Source organism: Globicephala melas, chromosome 3, assembly GCF_963455315.2.
Source record: "Globicephala melas chromosome 3, mGloMel1.2, whole genome shotgun sequence".
Taxonomy (NCBI): Eukaryota; Metazoa; Chordata; class Mammalia; order Artiodactyla; family Delphinidae; genus Globicephala; species Globicephala melas.
Window position 1 is genome coordinate 136,008,728 of NC_083316.1, and position 19,043 is coordinate 136,027,770.

The 19,043-nt window shown below is 43.4% G+C and overlaps 1 long non-coding RNA gene across 1 annotated transcript in view; it reads left to right on the forward strand.

Moving 5' to 3' along the window:
* Positions 1-4,235: 4,235 nt before the first annotated feature.
* The window catches only part of LOC115844297 (uncharacterized), a 93,694-nt gene continuing 78,886 nt past the window's right edge, over positions 4,236-19,043 (forward strand). The window contains exons 1-2 of the long non-coding RNA XR_011377350.1: positions 4,236-4,349; positions 16,440-17,024. This is a non-coding gene — a long non-coding RNA (uncharacterized lncRNA). The remainder of the gene's footprint in view (positions 4,350-16,439; positions 17,025-19,043) is intronic.

Consider the following 19,043-nt stretch of genomic DNA (forward strand, 5'->3'; position numbering starts at 1 on the left):
GGTTATTACAAAATACTGAGTATATTTCCCTGTGCTATACAGTAGGTCCTTGTTGGTTATCTATTATATAGTAGTGTGTATATGTTAATCCCAAATTCCTAATTTACCTCTCCTCTCTCTTTCCCCTTTGGTAACCGTAAGTTTGTTTTCCATGTCTGTGGGTCTGCTTCTGTTTTGTATATAAGTTTGTTTGTATCATTTTATTTTTTAGATTCCACAAATAAGCAATATTGTGTAATATTTGTCTTTGTCTGGCTTATTTCACTTAGTATGATAATCTCTAGGGCCATCTATGTTGCTGCAAATGGCATTATTTCATTCTTTTTTATGGCTGAGTAATATTCATTTTATATATATATATATATATATATATGTATATATATATATATACCACATCTTCTTTATCCATCATTTGTCGCTGAACATTTAGGTTGTTTCCAGGTTTGGGATAGCCATCCCTTTTGGATAAAGCACAACTGGCAAAGGCAAAGCATCTGCATTGCTTTTCTTACTGCAATTCCTCCGTGTTTTATCCTTGACAGGCACCAGTTATAAATCACAGCGCTCACAATGAGTTCAGGAGTCATCTTAGAATCTTTCTCAACACAGTATCACTTGCAGCTTCTACCAATAGATGAGATTTTGTATAAAGCAGGAAAGGTATTTGCCATCCATGGGTTTCTGGTAGTGAGGCGGCCAGGCATCTGCTTGTGAATTTTCCCATCTGATTAGTGTCATGGGGGAATGGGGGGAAGGGAGGGAATGAGGGTAGGCGTAAACTCTTCAGTCTGGTGTTTAAGACCCTTTGTGGTTTGGCCTCGCTTTCTATCTCTAATCAAAGAGCCTAGGTTTGCTCAGACAAGCATTCCCACTTGCTTCCATACTTCTTGTTTTTTTCCTTTCTTGGGTCCTCTGTTCACTGTTTCCCCCACTTGGAACACCCTCCCTCCTGTCCATCCAATTCTTGCTGTTATTTAAGGCTTAGCTCATGGTCCATCTCTTTTTGCTAAGTCTTTTCTAAATGCTAGCAATGCTTTCTTTGTGGTTTAAAGTCCCAGGACATTTGCAATTCATTCTACTCACTTGGTATCAAACATCTTCCCCTGAAACATTTGTTTCCTTTTAATATCTATGTGTTTGAATATTTTAGCCACTAGACAATAGACCTTGACAGCAGGGTCTGAGCCCTCATCTTCCATTGTGCTGAGTGTATATGTTGGGTAAGAACGATTTGTCTGTCCAGGGCTGGTGGAAAGAGGGGATGCTGGTGGAAGGTAAATGAGCCACACTTCAGCTGCTCTGCATTCTGGTTTAAGTCCCTCTCTGTTTCCATTTGAGGCCTTTGAAATAGGATTCAAAACATAGACTAGGATGTCGGTGGGTTTTCCCACAGAAAGCTAATGCAGTATCGAGAGATGATAAAAGGGAGGATCTGGAGGGTGCAGAGCAGCGAACCGCCAACTCCAGGTAGTGGGGCGGAGCACTGAGGGAAGTTTCACTTCCCTTTGGTTCTTCCCGCCCTAGTAGGAAGTGATGACAATATCCAACATTCAAAGTCATTTAATCTTCAGTCTTACCATTAGGGAGGAGTTGCATTTTATTAAAGCAACTATCTTCATTGTCATTCTGCCCCGCTCAGAATCCGGCGTCAGAGAAGTAGAGCTCATTTTGTATGTCTGAAATATTTCTTAGTAAGTTTTTAAAATAAATCTTCAGTGCTACATAAAAGTGATATAAAGTTCATCACATATAAATGCTTGCTTTCTGAGTGTTTTCTATATATTTCCAGATTATATAAGGATGTTTTATTCAAAACGATTCAAAATGATTTTCCTTCATTACAATGTCAACATATTTGTATTTTTATTTTACTTAGATAACAGATACACAAGTTCATAAAAGTATTCAATGAAAAATTTGTACCAGTCACTGAGCATATAAATGATCATTCTTTTTAGGGTAGTAGATACTAAGGCAGAAGTTATTGAGAACCAGAAGTTCAGTGGAGAAGCTGAAACCCAAAGGGCATGGGACTTGGCTAATGCCCTGGCTTTGTTAATACAACTTGAAAAAATTAGCCCCAATTTTCTTCCACATCCAGTTTCCATAGCTAGTTGGTAGCTTCCTTGATATCAGAGATCCAGCTTCTGTGATCTTTGACAAGAAATTAGACTAGTAAACCCCCCAGTCCTCATCTGTAACATGAAGAAGTTGGATGAGCTGTGGTTTACAAACTGTGCTCTGCAGGATCCTAGGGTTCCCTGGGGAGGGCAATAGGACAGCTCTCTACCAATCTCTCCCATTACAGCAGCTCTTTTTAATTACTGTTTTTCAGTGTTACAGTTAAGATTTGATTTGGAAAAAATGGACTGGATGATATCCAAGTTATTGTTCAGCTTTCAAAAATTCTATGTCCAGTCTTTACTCCTAAGGTCTAATTCAGTGAACAAAAAAGGGCTTAATTGGGGCTTACTTGTTGGAGAAGTGGTTGAGAATCTGCCTGCCAATGCAGGGGACACGGGTTCGAGCCCTGGTCTGGGAAGATCCCACATGCCATGGAGCATCTAGGCCCGTGAGCCACAACTACTGAGCCTGCGCGTCTGGAGCCTGTGCTCTGCAACAAGAGAGGCCGCGCACCGGCCCACACACCGCGATGAAGAGTGGCCCCCGCTCGCCGCAACTAGAGAAAGCCCTTGCACAGAAATGAAGACCCAACACAGCCAAAAATAAATAAATATTTTTTTTTAAAAAAGGGCTTAATACATTTTATTGGCTAAGAAAATAAAAGGAAACATTTTGTGAATAATGGCTGACATTGATGGGCTATCTATAATGTGCTAAATGCTTCATAATTATTACCTCATTTATCCCTCACCACAGCCCTGTGAGGCTTAATCCTTTTAGAGAAACAGATATTTTTAAGCAACTTGGATAGAGCATATTACTGGTAAGTGGAACTACACTGATATTTTAAAAGTATAAAGTAGTTATATTTGGGCTCCATGCTCAAAACCTTTGTGTACCATCGTAGTTTTCCCTTGAGTTCTCTCGTCCCCTTTATTCAAGAGTTCATAGCCCTCCTGAATCAAAGTTTTAAAGAATCTCAGGAAAAAAATGGAAAATCATTTCCCTAGATCTGGGCTCCTGAGGATGCTTTAATCATGCGACCCACGGGAGGCAGAGGACTAGATGAAATGATCCAGAGAGGTTAATTTCCAAGTTCCTCATTCTATGTTCTCATTCAGTGATGGCCAAGACGGCTGTTGCATGGAAGGCCATGTTTCTGAATTGACTTCTGTCTTCAGCATCCAGGGAACATGTGCCCTCTAATCACCTCCCCCCACCCTACCAACCCCCAAATGGGAATTATACACCCTCAGTGGTTCAAGATGGCAATTTTGGAGCTAGGTGGTGAGGCTAGGTTTAGGGCATTACATTTGAGTTCTTCCCCCTGTGGTACAGCTTTAACTAATGTTTCCAACATGTTCTCTTTAAGTAGCAGGAGACAATAAGGGAGCATCTGGAGTTTCCAGGAGCCTTGGAAAACAACTCATAAGTCCTCTTAGGAATCAGTGTGATAATTTCTCGGGGGTTTATACCAGGAGTAAGATCCGTGAGTGGTAGGTAAGCTACACTGACCCTGGGGTAAGGTCGGGTGGGGTACACGGTGAGCACTCGTACAGTGCCCTCCAGAACGACCTTAGCTTTTCACTCCCGTGAAGATCCCATTCTCCCTTATCCTCACCGAAAGTCTGATGTGTCTACAGAGGTTTCTCACTGTCATTTTAATTTGCATTTGTCTGATTGCTAGGGGAGTTGAGCAGAGGATTATCTTTCTCTTCCATGAAACTGTGAGTTCCTCTAAGGCCGTGCGATAATCGTGTGTATCCTTGGCCTCTGCTACCCAGTAGGACCTCCTTACTTACATGAGTGCCCGGCTCGTCCCTCAGCAGAGGCTTCAGGTGTTCCAAATACAAGCTTTTTCTTGAAATTTCTTTAAGTTGGAAGCATCTATGTCTAGCTAGTGTCTGCCAGAACTGCAATCAGGATAATGACCAGAGTATTCATTTGTTTCTGTAAAATCAGAGAACTAGTGAACTTCAAGGACACGAAGAGGAATGGTCGGCTAATGACAGGTTTCACTCAGTAAACTGATTTCCTCTCTTGTTTTTCCTCAGTGTGATACGTCATCTTGTCAGCTTGCGTGCCGCTCACTTTTGATCTGTTTGAAATGCTTGCCTGGGGCCATCCGTGGGAAATCGTCTAGTCTGACCCATCCTGTCCCCATCTCTACACCAGTGGTTTTGAGCACTTTGGGGTCATGTGTCCCATTGATACTATGATAAAAGGTACGGACCCATTCTCTGGAAAATTCACGTGTGCACAAAATTTTGCACGTAATCTCAGTGGACGTGACACCTAAAGACTTATGTGGCAATTGTTTGTGCACTCATTTATTCATTTACTTGCTCATTCACTTATTCACGCGTTCATTCATTTATTGTTAGTTAATGCTGTGATCTAGGTGCTGTGTTAGATATTGGAGACCCATGAACAACAGTCCCTACCCTCAAGGAGTTTATAGTCCAAGCGTACAGGTGGTAAATAAACCACCTGTGATGGTAAATTTTGTGTGTCAATTTGATGGGGTTAAGGGATGCCCAGATAGCTGGTGAAACATTATTTCTTAGTGTCTGTGAGGGTTTTTCTGGAAGAGATTAGCATTTGACTTGGTAGACTGAATAAAAATGCCCTCCCCTGCACCCCCCACCCCAATGCTGGTGGGCGTCATCCAATCTGTTGAGGGCCTGACGAGTACAAACAGAGGATGGAAGGGCAAGTTTGTTCTTTTTGCTTGGCTGAGACATCCATCTTTTCCTACCCTCAGAAATCAGCATTCCTGGTTCTCAGGCCTTCAGACTTGGACCGAGAATTAACCCCTGGCTCCCCTGGTCCTCAGGCCTTTGGACTCAGACTGAATGACTCCACTGGCTTTCCTGGTTCTCCAGCTTGCTTTTTTTATTGTGGTAAAATATATACAACATAAAAGTCACCATTTTAACCATTTTTAAGCGTACAACTCAAGGACATTAAGTACATTTACAATGTTGTGCAACCATGCCACTATCTATTTCCAGAGCTTTTTCATCACCCCAAACAGAAAGTCCCTATTCCTCCCTCCCTTCTCCCCACCTCCTGGTAACCTTTGTTCTACTTTCTGCCTTTATGAATTTGCCTATTCTAGATACCTCATATAAGTAGAAGCCTACAATATTTGTCCTTTTGTGTTTGGCTTACTTCAGTTAGTGTAATGTTTTTGAGGTTCATCCATGTTGTAGCATGAATTCAGAATTTCATTCCTTTTTAAGGCTGAATAATATTCCATTGTATATATAGACCACATTTTGTTTACCAGTTCATCTCTTGTGGACACTTGGGTATTTCCACCTTTTGGCTATTGTGAATAATGCTGCTATGAACTTTGATATACAAATATCTGTTTGAGTCCCTGCTTTTTTTTTTTTGCGGTAAGCAGGCCTCTCACTGCTGTGGCCTCTCCGGACGCGGAGCACAGGCTCCGGACGCGCAGGCCCAGTGGCCATGGCTCACGGCCCAGCCGCTCCGTGGTATGTGGGATCCCCCTGGACCAGGGCACGAACCCGCGTCCCCTGCATCGGCAGGCGGACTCCCAACCACTGTGCCACCAGGGAAGCCCTGAGTCCCTGCTTTTGATTCTTTTGGGTATATATCTAGGAGTGGATTGCTGGATCATATGGTAATTTTATATTTGACTTTTTTAGGCTATATATAATTTTCTCAGAAATTTTTGAAAGGATTTTCAAATTGTGCTTTGTAAATTACTTGGCTACTTATTTAGTTTATGATTGGTTATTTTAATTTTTATTCTATAAGATTATTATCCTTTTATTTTGGTAATCGTCTAGCACAGTGGTCCTCATATTTAAGCTTGTATCAGAGTCACTTGAAGGGCTTGTGCAAACAGAGCATTCATTGAACTCCATTCCCAGGGTTTCTGATTCAGTAGGTCTGGGGTGAGGCCTAGGAGTCTTCATTTCTAGCAAGTTTTCAGACAAGGCTGATTTTGCTGTTCTGGGGGCCACATTTTGAGAACCACTGACAATGCATACTCAGGAATTCTTGAGGTAAAAATAGAACTTACCAGCTGTTTTCAAATGTAATAATTTTATGAATACTAAACCTAACAATTGCTGAAGCTGGCATGATATATTTTATAGACAAACACATTCGTTGCAACTTTGCAGTTTTATTTTTGTATTTTGTAATCAACATTCTTTTTTCAGGTCTTTAACATTTTTATAGGCCTCTCCCAAACTTATAGGCCTTAATTGTACCCAAAGTATTGATGGAGAGAATGGTTTTTCCTAACGCTTATAGATTTGCCTTATTAAAAAAAAAAGAAGACTGGTAATTATCCCATTGTGTAGATGCATCATAATTTAATCACACCCAATCAATAAACTATAAGTTGTTTGCATTGTTTTCCTTCCAAACAAAGCTACAGTGAACACCTCTCTATCCCAGGGGTTCACATTTCTGACTGCCTGTTAAAATCACCTTTTCTAATCAGTTTTCTATTCCTATCCTTGGGCCTCACTACCAGAGGTTCTGATTTTATTGGTCTGAGTTCATGCTGCCCAGGCATGAATAGTTTTTAAAAGGTCCTCAGGTGATTTTAATGTGTAGCCAGGGTCGAGGATCATTGTCCTACATGCAACTTTGACCACATGTGCTCTGTCTTGTCTGGGCCAGGACATTCCCTTGAGATCTGATGCTAACCCGGAAGAAGATTCATTGTTATTTTTGTAAGAAAGATGTTCAAATGATTGTCCCACAAGTGAAGACATGCTATGTTATTGCTGCATTGGCATTGGGAACAACTGTCCTGCTGGTTCTTCTCTGCTCTAAAAACATGCACACTCCCAACCTTTTCTGTCACGGATGCTTGTCTTGTAATTGCCAGGGAGGAGGGAAAAAGAGTGTTAAAAAGACAAGCTTCATTGCAGGAATCAGGATGGGAGTTCATTCCTTATCCTTAAGAGTCTCTGAATTTAGTTGTTTTCATTATTTAAATTCTAGCATTGAAGAAATCTTCAGTGTAGAAACATTAGGACAGATTAATAAGTGAAAGGAAAACTACCTAAGTGTCTATTTTCTATTTAATGAAGAATAATGAGAATCAAGTCTAATCATCTTAATCAACAGCAGTGTTCAAGCGCAAATGTTACATTTTGGGTTGAAGATGAATGACTAGCAACAGATGCAGAGATTTTTGTCACTATTGTACGTACTTGGAGACAGACGTGACTCTGTAAACCAAGCCGAAAAAACAAAGGTGATGTTCAAAATATGTAACAGCTGGTATGGCATGGGGCCTGGTGCTGCTTGGGACACAGTTCTGGTCTGTTTTGACCAAAACCAGCCCTCCAAAAGCATTTGATGTGGGGGTATTAAGAGTCCCCTGCTTTCACAAGCCTACCCCACTTGCCTGTCACATTGCCTGAGATTCCACCCCTCACCTGAGTAAAAATTTTATCTTTCTTGTAAGATCAATACAGATATCTTTTGGAGGAGAGTATGTGTATATATGTGAGAACTTCATTTCCTAATAGCTTTTTACCCTTGCTATTGATTATTTTATAACCTGAGTAGGATCCCTGTTGGAAATGTTCCCTGGTGGACTGGACATAGGATATAGATCAGTGTTGGTGGGGAGAGAGAAAATTCAGGACTCTGGGCTTCTGCCTGGGAGGAAAGGCCTCCCTCGTGTAGTGACATCATTAAGGATGAGGTGGAATGGGAATGGGAAGAGGACTTGAAGATCAACGTGGCCTGTTTTTATCATTTTGCCAAGCAATTAACTTTAGCAGAGATGCCTAGATCTGGAAGGAACTGTAGAGATCATCTCTTCCACATGCCCCAATTTATATCTCAGGAAGCTGAGCCCAGAGAGGGAACGTGACTTGTTCAAGGCCACACAGTTGTTTAGTTTGGCAACGTGGGAAGAATTTTAGTGTCAGAACTGGCTTTAAGGTGGGACTCTTCTGCTGTCCTGGGAAATGGGGCATACATTTCAAAAAAGTGGAAACATGTGAAGGGATGAAGAAGTCCAGAGTATGCCCTTGTTACATAAAAATTATTTTGAGCTGAAGGCATTTGAGATCCTGAAATCCCTTATCTGCCTAAAAGCAGAGCATCTCAAAAGAACTCAGTTGTCATAAATCCCCTCCCTGGGAGCAACTCTCTAGTCTTCTTGGAGATATAAAGCTGGCACCACACCAAAACAGACATTATTACAAAACTATCATGTCCCCCATTTATTCTAAGTGCCCTTTCTTCCCTCTCTTTCTAAAAAGTCATTTGTTTCCCAGAAGTGCCCTTCTCCCCCTTCCTTTCCCCTATTAAGATGGTATATAAGCCCCTTTGGGTCACATCTTTTTTATGAACTCCCATGATTAAATCTGATTTTTCTCTTGCTACTCTGTCTGTCTGAGTTTAATTTGCAGGCACGCAAAACAAAATGTAAGAGGTTAGAGAAAAAGTTTTTCTCCATGACACATGACTCATACAAAAGACAGTAAACATGTAAAGATTTTATTCAAAGAACATAGAGCTGGTTCCAAAAAATTTAAGAAACACATTTATATAGTATGTTAGTCAAGGGAATGTGAAAATGAATTTGCTAAAAGATACAAAATTGGTTAATGTTCTACAGGGCAATGAAATTGTAACCTTTGGGACAGAAATCTACAAGTTAACATTATTTTCACAATGTCTGTTCTCTAAACAAGTAGTGAATGGCAAAATCATACAAAGTCCTAATTAATAATCCTCGGATGAGTCTGTTAAACAATGATACTGAAAGGAGGTACGTTTACTATGGTAGTTTATTTCCAAGTTTTGGGTAAGTTTGGCTTAGTATGGGAATGTGATGAAAAAATGTCTGAAGTACTCCTCAGTTGTTACTGTTTAGCAGGAAAATGTGCTTTTGGAGTGTTCTGGGTCCTTGATTATGTGAGAGTCCATCCATCTATACATCTCCTATGCACATACTGCAAGAGGAGGTGATCCTAGGAAAGAGAAAGTCTCATTCCATCAATCCTCCCAGTATCAATCAGCCAAACTGCTGAGGGTTTGAAATCCCGGACCCAGGAGGGGCCTATTCTTTGCTAGAAGCCATAGTAAACAGATTTAGTTGTCAGTTTTGCCAAGAATGAATGGAAATAAGTGAAGATTTAAAGTTTTTGGAGCAGAAGGCCTGTTGAATTTGGGGGTAGGGGTTGGGCAATGACAGCTCTTCTCTGGTGTTTTGGGAGAGGAGAGCAGTGCCTGAAATTAATTTACTTCCTTTTCTCACCTCAGTGACAAAATATGTCCACACACCTTGGTGATTCTCCAAGTCCAGGACTTGGCCATGAGGTCTGGTCAGGGCTGAATCTGCCCCAGTCAAGGTTCTCTTGGGAGTGCCTATTTCTTTTTGTTCTTGTTGTTTTTTGTTTGTTTTTCTTTTTGCAGTACGCGGGCCTCTCACTGCTGTGGCCACTCCCGTTGTGGAGCACAGGCTTCGGACGCGCAGGCTCAGCGGCCATGGCTCACGGGCCCAGCCGCTCTGCGGCATGTGGGATCTTCCCAGACCGGGACACGAACCTGTGTCCCCTGCATCGGCAGGCGGACTCTCAACCACTGCGCCACCAGGGAAGCCTTCTTTCTTTTTTTTTTTTTTTAAATAAATTTATTTATTTATTGTTTTTGGCTGTGTTGGGTCTTCGTTGCTGCAGGCGGGCTTTCTCTAGTTGCGACAAGCAGGGGCTACTCCTCGTTGTGGTGCGCGGGCTTCTCATTGCGGTGGCTTCTCTTGTTGCAGAGCACGGGCTCCAGGCGTGCGGGCTTCAGTAGTTGTGACACGTGGGCTCAGTAGTTGTGGTTCATGGGATTAGTTGCTCCGCGGCATGTGGGATCTTCCCAGACCAGGGCTCGAACCCATGTGCCCCTGCATTGGCAGGCGGATTCTTAACCACTGTGCCACCAGGGGAGCCTGGGAGTGCCTATTTCTGAATTTACCTCTGTTTGCATTTCAAACACCTCTGCTATTTAGTTAAAAACTAGGGTGTTCCTTCTTCTTAGGCTGTCAATGACCCCACTGAAACAGTGTTTGGAAATACCACATATATTTGTATTTCTCAGCTCCTGCCTCTGAGCTGACCTCTGTGTCTAGTCTCTCTCACATACCTGCAGAGGCAGGGCTGTCTTTGGCCATGTTGTGAAATGTTTGGGGAACACATTCCTCCTTGTGCCTTTGACAGCTCCCACCTCAGTTCTCATATCCTCTACACACCCCAACAGAATGGGTGATAAACAAACTATTCATTCATACCAAGGCATAAATGACTGATAGCTTTTAATTTGTTAACTATCCCAGAGGTCTCATTTCTTAATATTGAAGTATAATTGGTTTACAGAGATCTCATTTTTAAGAACTTTATTATTGTTTTTTTTAATAAGAAAAGGTCTTGTTCATTATGAAAGGCTTAGGAAATACAGAAATGTATTAAGAAGAAAATTTAAATCACCTAGAATACCAGTATCCGGAGATAACAAATGTGGCTAACATTTTGCTATACTTGCTTCTGGATATACACATACTTCAAAACATTGAGATTATACTGTTTTATTAACTTTTGACTTGTGATTGAAAGCAGTTCCAAGGGTGGAATTTCATGTATCAGTTAGCGGATTGCAACGATTTTTTTTTTGATCTGGGGAGGAAGTAAATGGGAGTGCAAGTGGGCAGTGGGAGCTGGTGGATACTCATGAACTAACACCCTGGAGGCACCTCTATCCAAGGAAACAATTTTCTGTCCACAGGTTGTGCTGGCAGAGGTGGTCTCTGAGACAGAGAAGATTTTTGGAGCTATTTACATTACTGTGTATGCAGAGAGTAGGTGAACACTAGGCATTTTTTTCTCCTGTTTGCGAATGTATGTACTCTAGCCTTCCCTGACTTTCTACGTGGCACCATTGCCTACCTAGTTGTTCAAGCTAGGACTTGGTTCTCACTCTCCCTCCCTGCTTATATTTTGAAGGTTCTACACTTATTTCTTTATTTTTAATTTTTAAAGTTTACATTTGGCTGCACTGGGTCTTTGTTGCTGTGCACGGGCTTTCTTTAGTTGTGGCGAGCGGGGGCTACTCTTCATTGCGGTGCGTGGGCTTCTCACTATGGTGAGTTCTCTTGTTGCGGAGCACGGGCTCTAGGCGTGCAGGCTTCAGTAGTTGTGGCACGTGGGCTCAGTAGTTGTGACACACGGGCTTAGTTGCTCCGCGGCATGTGGGATCTTCCCGGACCAGGGCTCGAACCCGTGTCCCCCTCATTGGCAGGCGGATTCTTAACCACTGCACCACCAGAGAAGTCCCTGAAGGTTCTCCCCTTAAAATATTTCCTGAATATAATCACTTTTTACTATCTTCACTGTTATCACCTTGATCTAAGTCTCCATCATTTCTAACCTGAATGAGTCCAGTTAACGCTTGTGGAAATAAAGACCAACCCAGTGAGAACAGGCAAAGGCTATTTGTACAGAGCTTGCTGTAACAAAGGAGCCAGCCACCATCACTTGTGTTTTGGCCGAGACTCAAAAGCAGGTAGAGGAATTGGAAAACTTCATAGTGGAGAAAAAGGAAGATTTCAGGTATGTCCCTATTGAAGGCTGTTATTGTGGGGAAGTTGTAGGTGGGCCAATAAGAGGTAGGACATCTTATGTGACTGGTGAAGGCTGCATATTTGGTTTTCTCTGGTTGGTCCTAAGTTGGAAACTGCCAGTTATTAATCAAGTCCTGCCTGTTTTGGGCTGGTAGTTATAGGAGTTTGGCTTTATGGAATTTTTTCTAGAGATGGTGGTCTGACTTTGTACAAGTCTGACTTACAAATAATAAGTAGGCTGGCTTCCTGAGCTCCCTAGATAATGGGTCGGTTTCTAGGACTGGTTGCAGACAGTAGGTTAGAGATCTATTTTTACATATGGTTTGGCCATTGTATATTCAGTCTGTCATGCTGCATTCAAAATTTAATGGTGTTTCTTTGGTGAACACTTGGAACCAACTTGATTGGGAAGTAACTACTATTACTGTCATCTCCATTTACCTAGAAAGAACCTGAGGGTCAGAGAGGTTAATTAACTTGCCCAAGATCACAAGGTAAGAAGAGCCTGGCTTTAAACCTTGGCAGTTTTCATTCCAGAAGTCACCACCTTAGACTACCTCCCTCAGCCACTTAGAGACTGGGGTCACCCTGTCCTTGCCAGTGTGTTAGATAAGGATTTAAAATGCAGCCTCTCCACCAGCAGAATTTGCATTTTGCCTCTGCTAATTCTCTCCCTGAGGAAGTCAGTCCATTCTGTATGACCTAACTCATCTTATATCTTCTCAGTGAGACTTGACTCCATTCATCCTATTTTCCTTTCAAATATCCAATGGATTATAGCAGATAAAGGAGTGAAACTCTGAGAGGAAAATAGAAAAGCCTTGGGACATCCCTGTATACACATTTAGGAGTCATACTGCCTAGGTTTGATTCTCAGCTCCCCCACTTAGTAGCTACAGACCTTGGGCTGATCTCTGAATTTATCTAAGCCTCAGTTTCCAAATCTGTAAATGGGGATGATGATAAAATACTACCTATCCTATGAAGCATAAAGATTTAAATAACAGACACAAAGCACTTGCATGATGCCAAGGCAGATGGTAAGTGCTCAATGTAAATTAAAACACAAATACCCTTAGAAGATTCTTTCCTATGGCCTTAACTAACGTAATATGGAAAGTGGGAATTTTAATTGTCAATAGTTTGGGCTGGAAAGGGAGGAGAGAAAAATCCTAGAGTACTCTTTTTCAAAAATTTTCGGGACTTCCCTGGAGGTCCAGTGGTTAAGAATCTGCCTTCTAATGCAGGGGACACAGGTTCAATCCCTGGTTGGGCAACTAAGATCCCACATGCTGTGGGGCAACTAAGCCCGCACGCAACAACTACTGAGTTCACACGCCTCAACTAGAGAGAAGCCTGTGCGCCGCAACGAAAGATCCCACGTGCCTCAATGAAGATCCCGTGTGCCACAACTAAGACCCAATGCAGCCAAAAAATAAAGTAAAATAAATAAATATTAAAAAAAATTGTCTGGGAAAAGTGAAGACTTTTCAAAAAAGTTGACCAAAAGTGGCATTCCCACCCATCCCCACGCACACACATGCTTCTCGCTCCCATACGCTATTCACTTTTGAGATCCTCCAATGATTACAGGGAAAAGACTGAATAAGATTTTATTTTTACTGATTGAATTGAATAATTGGTCTTTGTAAATCCAAGCAAATACACAGCACATTAAGAACTTCAAATCCTATTTTATTTGTCTTCTCTGGGTCACTGTACTTGAAATAAGTAGAAGCCAGATAAATAGGCATTCACTGGAGTAACAATTCAGAGACGCCTAGCCTTTTGTTTGTAGAAATAATCGCATATCAAGGGCCTTATCCTCTACTTGGGTACAAAGCACAAAAGAATAATGTAAATTTCCAGTTCAAAAGAGAAGCGATCCACACCCTCCAACCACAGTTTATTTTCTGTCTCGGTGGGATCTTCCCATCTAGGGGAGCTAGGGAATGTGGCACAAAGAGGGTAGAGAATTGGTTCAGTGGTGCTGCAGCGTCTGGAATCCCTGCATGGCCAGAGGGGAAGGTCTCTGGAGTCCTCCCCCGTAGCCATAGTGAGGCGGAGAGAACGTGGGTGCAGGTGCCGCAGAGTGAAGTGAGGTGGGAGCTGGTGGAAGTTCCTATCTGATTGCCTTTATTTTCAAATGATTTAGAGAAGCAAGGTCAAGTGCTGAAAATGGGGACGGGGACTCGAGGTTTGTAAAGAGAGGCAAAAGCAGGAATTGTCTGGGAGAGTGGAAGAGTGAATGGGCTAGCAACAGGACCCGCTTGAGGTTCAAGGTCACGACTTGACAGTGACCAGTCAGCCCCTTTCTCTAGCCGCTTTCAGCTCTCAGGGTACAGGGGCAGAGCAGGCAGAGACTTGGTTTTAACTGAGAAATATGTGGTTTAGCCAAGTGAGTCTGACAAAGTAAGAGGAGGCCAGGGGACTGGGCAAGAGGGAACAAGGATAACAGTGGGTTGGGGAATCTGAGCCTCTGTTCACTGTCCCTCCCCCTCCCCCATGCTGTGTCCTCACTTGGAGGGTGGGATACTTGAAAGTGAAATTTTGGAGGGGTTTTAGTGATTGGTAGTGACATGGTTTAGTATCTGGGGTGAGACCATGGGGGTGATGGGTGAAGTGGGATAGAGACCAAGCTCATCAGAGGTGAGAAAATCAAGAAATCGAGTGAACAGGGTATTGGAAGGGTCAACAATGTAGATATTGGAATCACCAGTAATTAAGACAGATTTGTATTGGAGAGAGGGACAGTGAGCCAGGAGCTAAATATTCAAGGAATAAAAGGGGTGATGCTGGGAGCAGGACGGTAACAAGGAGGGGTGGGTAGTGGTGTCATCTGATAACATGAGATTCAGAGCTGCAGGGATTTTACAGAGGAAGGAAGGACAATGGTCTGGAAGAGAGGACAAACGCTCCATCTCCAAGCCTCGTGGGTGGGAGAGAGTATAGTTCTTACTCGAGGGATCTTCGGGGAAAGTCACATTCTCAGAGCAGAGCCAGGATTCTCTTAAAAAGGTCCCTTTGGAAATTCAGCAAACAGATTAAGGGGGTAGAGAATAATACATAGTAACCCTAGAATAAAATGTGATACACATGCTGCTTTGATCGCTCAGAGAAGAGGCACGCGAGAGGATTATGGGTAGGAAGTGACAGGTGACCTGAGTTTTAGAGGATGGGTAGAAGTTCTCCAGGCAGATAAAGAGAAAGGAAAGAGAGAGAAGAGCAAGAATAAAGGCATGGTGGCATGGTTAGATTTGGGGAACTGAAAAGAGGCTGTTGAGAACAGAGGAGGAGGGATGCGGGGCTGCAGAGTCCGAGGCAGGGGTTCCATCATGAAGGGCCTTGAATGCCGTATTTGGAGGTTGAACTTTACTTGGAAGTGGTTATAAGCCATATGAGCAGGACAGTGACTGGATTTTTAAGTAGTATTGAATTCAGTAAAACAACCATTCTGTGATTTGCATTTGTTTTTTTCATGTATGTATCTATGAATACAGATCTCTTTCTATCTAATCCCAAATATGAAGAGGATTCCAGTTATTACAGCGCAGATTGTTGTCATCTGGATGCAACCAAATACTGAAGATTTAAGGCAGGGACCAGAGCACTAAGTGGCTTGGGGAGGGGCCTAAAGACCCCTAGGGGTTAGGAGTCTTGGCACAGACAAAACCCTGAACTGGATTCTTAGCTTTTCACTTACCATTTTGTGGCCTAGACAAATTACTTAATTTCTCTGACTCTCCTTATTGGTAAAATGGGAATAATAGTCCTTACTTGAAGGTTCCTGTGTGGATTAAATGAGGTCATGCAGTAATGTACTCAGCAGAGTGACTGTCTCATGGTAAGTGAATATTAGCTGTTATTAGCTGTTTTTTTTTTTTTTTTTTTTTTTTGCGGTACGCGGGCCTCTCACTGCTGTGGCCTCTCCCATTGTGGAGCACAGGCTCCGGACGCGCAGGCTCAGCGGCCACGGCTCACGGGCCCAGCCGCTCCGCGGCATGTGGGATCTTCCCGGACCGGGACACGAACCCATGTCCCCTGCATCGGCAGACGGACTCTCAACCACTGAGCCACCAGTGAAGCCCAGCTGTTATTTTATGGTGTATGAACTTCAAGCTCACACATGCGCCTACATTACTTCCTCTCTGGTTTGGCTGCACATTGCAATGACCTGGTCCTACTTTTTAAAAACAGGCATAACTTGTTTCCACCCCCAGGGATTATGATGGATTTGGTCAGGGGTACCGCCTGGGTGTTTTTATAAGCTCCCCAAGGTGATCTTAATGTGCGATGAGGTTGAATGCTGTTGGCTCTCAGAGGGCTGCACCCTGAACTGGCAGCATTAGCATCACCTGGGAATTAGTTAGAAAGGCAAAATTTCCCTGGTCTACTGAATCAGAAACTCTGGGGGTGAGTCAGCAATCTGTATTTTAACAAGCTCCCCATGCAGACTCAAGTTTCATAAGTACTGATCCAGGGCTAGCCGTTCAGGGTGGTCATTTCAGCTGTTGACATCACTTGCACCTGAACCAACAAGTCTTTCAGACCCTCCCCCTCCACTTCCTCTGCATTCCTCTGCTTGCTCTCCTTTTTTTTTTTTTTTTTTTCTCCTTCAGAAGAGGATGGTTAGATTTAGGGCTGAGATTTCTTTTCTTTTGCTTATTTAATTTTGTATATTTTCTTTTTCTTCTTTCAGGTACGCTTCCATTCTCCCAACAAAATGTCGGTGCTGGCTACTGGGGGTATGGAGCAAATAAGGAAGACACGGTTCCTAATCCCATGGAACGCCCAGTTGTCGTATTGTGATTTATAATAAATGTGTACTTGGCCTTTGTCCCCACTTCTGGCACAGACCTGCGAAATTGGAAATCTCCCTTGGAATTTTCTGTGATGAGAGCGTTTAAAGGTGTCTTTTGTTGTGTTGATGGTAACTTCTGAACCACACCTGAGGATGGAGGCTGGTTGCCAGGAGAGCCCATCCTGTGATTATAAGTTTCAGTTCCACCCCCGACCTCGGGGCAGGGGAGAGGGGATGGCGAATGAGTTCAATCGCCAATGGCCAATGATTTAATCAGTCGTGCCTACGTCATGAAGCGGCCATAAAAGCCCGGAAGGACTGAGTTCGGAGAACTTCCGCGTTGGGGAACATGGAGGAGCCGGGAGAGTGTTGCACCTGGAGAGGGCATGGAAGCTCCGTGCTCTTTCCCCACATCTTGTCCTATGAATCTCTTCCTGCTGGTCGTTCCTGAGTTATCGCCTTTCATAATAAACTGGCAATCTGGTAAGTAAAATGTTTCTATGAGTTCTATGAGCCACCCTAGCAAATTAATCGAACCTAAGCAGGGGTTTGTTGGAACCTCCAATTATCGCTGGTCCGTCAGAAAACCTGGGCTTTTGACTGGCGTCTGAAGCAGGGGTGGCGGGTGCAGGGGGCAGCCTTGTGGGGCTGAGCCCTTATCCTTGGGATCTGATGCTACCTCTGTAATATCAGAAGTGAGTTGAATTGTAGGGCACCCAGCTGGTGCTGGAGAATTGCTTGGTGTGGGAAAGAACCCGCAGCACGTTGGAGTTGGAGTCAGAAACTTACGAGCATTAAAAAAAAATAAACCCTGGTGGCGCAGTGGTTGAGAGTCCGCCTGCCGATGCAGGGGACACGGGTTCGTGCCCCGGTCCGAGAAGATCCCACATGCCGCAGAGCGGCTGGGCCCATGAGCCATGGCCACTGAGCCTGCGCGTCCGGAGCCTGTGCTCCGCAACGGGAGAGGCCGCAGCAGGGAGAGGCCCGCGTACCGCAAAAAAAAAAAAAAAAAATGTAGCCTACTGGGCCTGTCTTGGGCAGGGAGAAGGATGATTTTAGGTCCTCAGCTTGCCTGTTTCATATCCGCCTCTTCCTGTGATCTTGTCCTCTCTCCCCTGCCTGTGTGAAAACCTATTCTCACGTTTGGATTTGACCTCAGTCATTTGTAATTTAGTTTGAGCTACTCTGAGAATAAGCCTTGTTTGCCTACCAGACTGCATACACCTGAGGAAAGGGGCTGTGTCTTTATTTCTTTGAATGCACACACTTCTGCAGTTCACAGTCCTGTAATAAGATGCCACTTGCACTTTTAAGTGCTGAACAGCACTGGCTTTGGCACCACAGATGAGGGTTTGTCTGCAGCCTGCTAGCTGTGTAAACTTGGGCAGCTCATGGCGCTTCTTAGCACTTCAGTTTGCCCATCTAAAATGGGCTTGATGATTGTTAACGTCATACAGTTGTGAAGACTGTGTAAGAGAACGCATGGAAAGTGCTTAGGTCAATACTCTACTGAGGATATTCACTGAGAGCTCTCAATGAATGGTACATGTTAATGATCATTATTAAATTTCACTTCCTGCTGGGAAAGGATAGGTTTCATCCAGAGCAATATGGTAAAATGCCTGTCAGACTCCAGTGAGCTGTTGGGAAACTTTTGGACAGAGTCTCTTTTCCCTGAGGTACAATTTCTACTCTGACAGCCCCCTTTCCAGGCAGCCCAGAAATGTCACCGCCACCAATGTCTCCAGAAACCCCTCTTACTGAGCCCTTCATACAGTTTCCTGTGGTCTCACCAATGCTGGTGCTGAAGCGCCTAGAGCAAGTCCTAAATCTTCTCTTCAGGAAGTTAATACCTTGCAGAAGCCTGAAGCCTATTTTATTTTATTATTTATTTATTTATTTTAAAATAAATTTATTTATTTATTTATTTTTGGCTGAGTTGGGTCTTTGTTGCTGCGCGTGGGCTTTTCTAGTTGCGGCAAACAGGGGCTACCCTTCGTTGTGGTGTGCAGGCTTCTCGTTGTGGTGGCTTCTCTTGTTGCGGAGCATGGGCTCTAGAGCACGGGCTTCAGTAGTTGCTGCACGCGGGCTCTAGAGCACAGGCTTAGTAGTTGTGGCGCATGGGCTTAGTTGCTCTGTGGCATGTGGGATCTTCCCGGACCAGGGCTCGAACCTGTGTCCTCTGCCTTGGCAGACGGATTCTTAACCACTGCGCCATCAGGGAAACCCCTTGAGCCTATTTTAATTGAATTATTTCATTCAGTGTCAGGCTTAAAGAGCACCCCTACAGGGTCTCAGCTCTGAATGAATGCATTAAAAAATCAAATACTGTAGATGATGGCATAATCCTCGAGGCAGTTATAAATAGAATCTCCTCTGGTGCCGTTTCATTTCCCTGCATTAGTTAATAAACACATTTTTATAGCGTCTGCTTTTCATTTTCGTCCCCTAAAGTTCTTTAGTTGCCTTAGTAAGAAAGAGAACAAAACTCAGAATAAAACA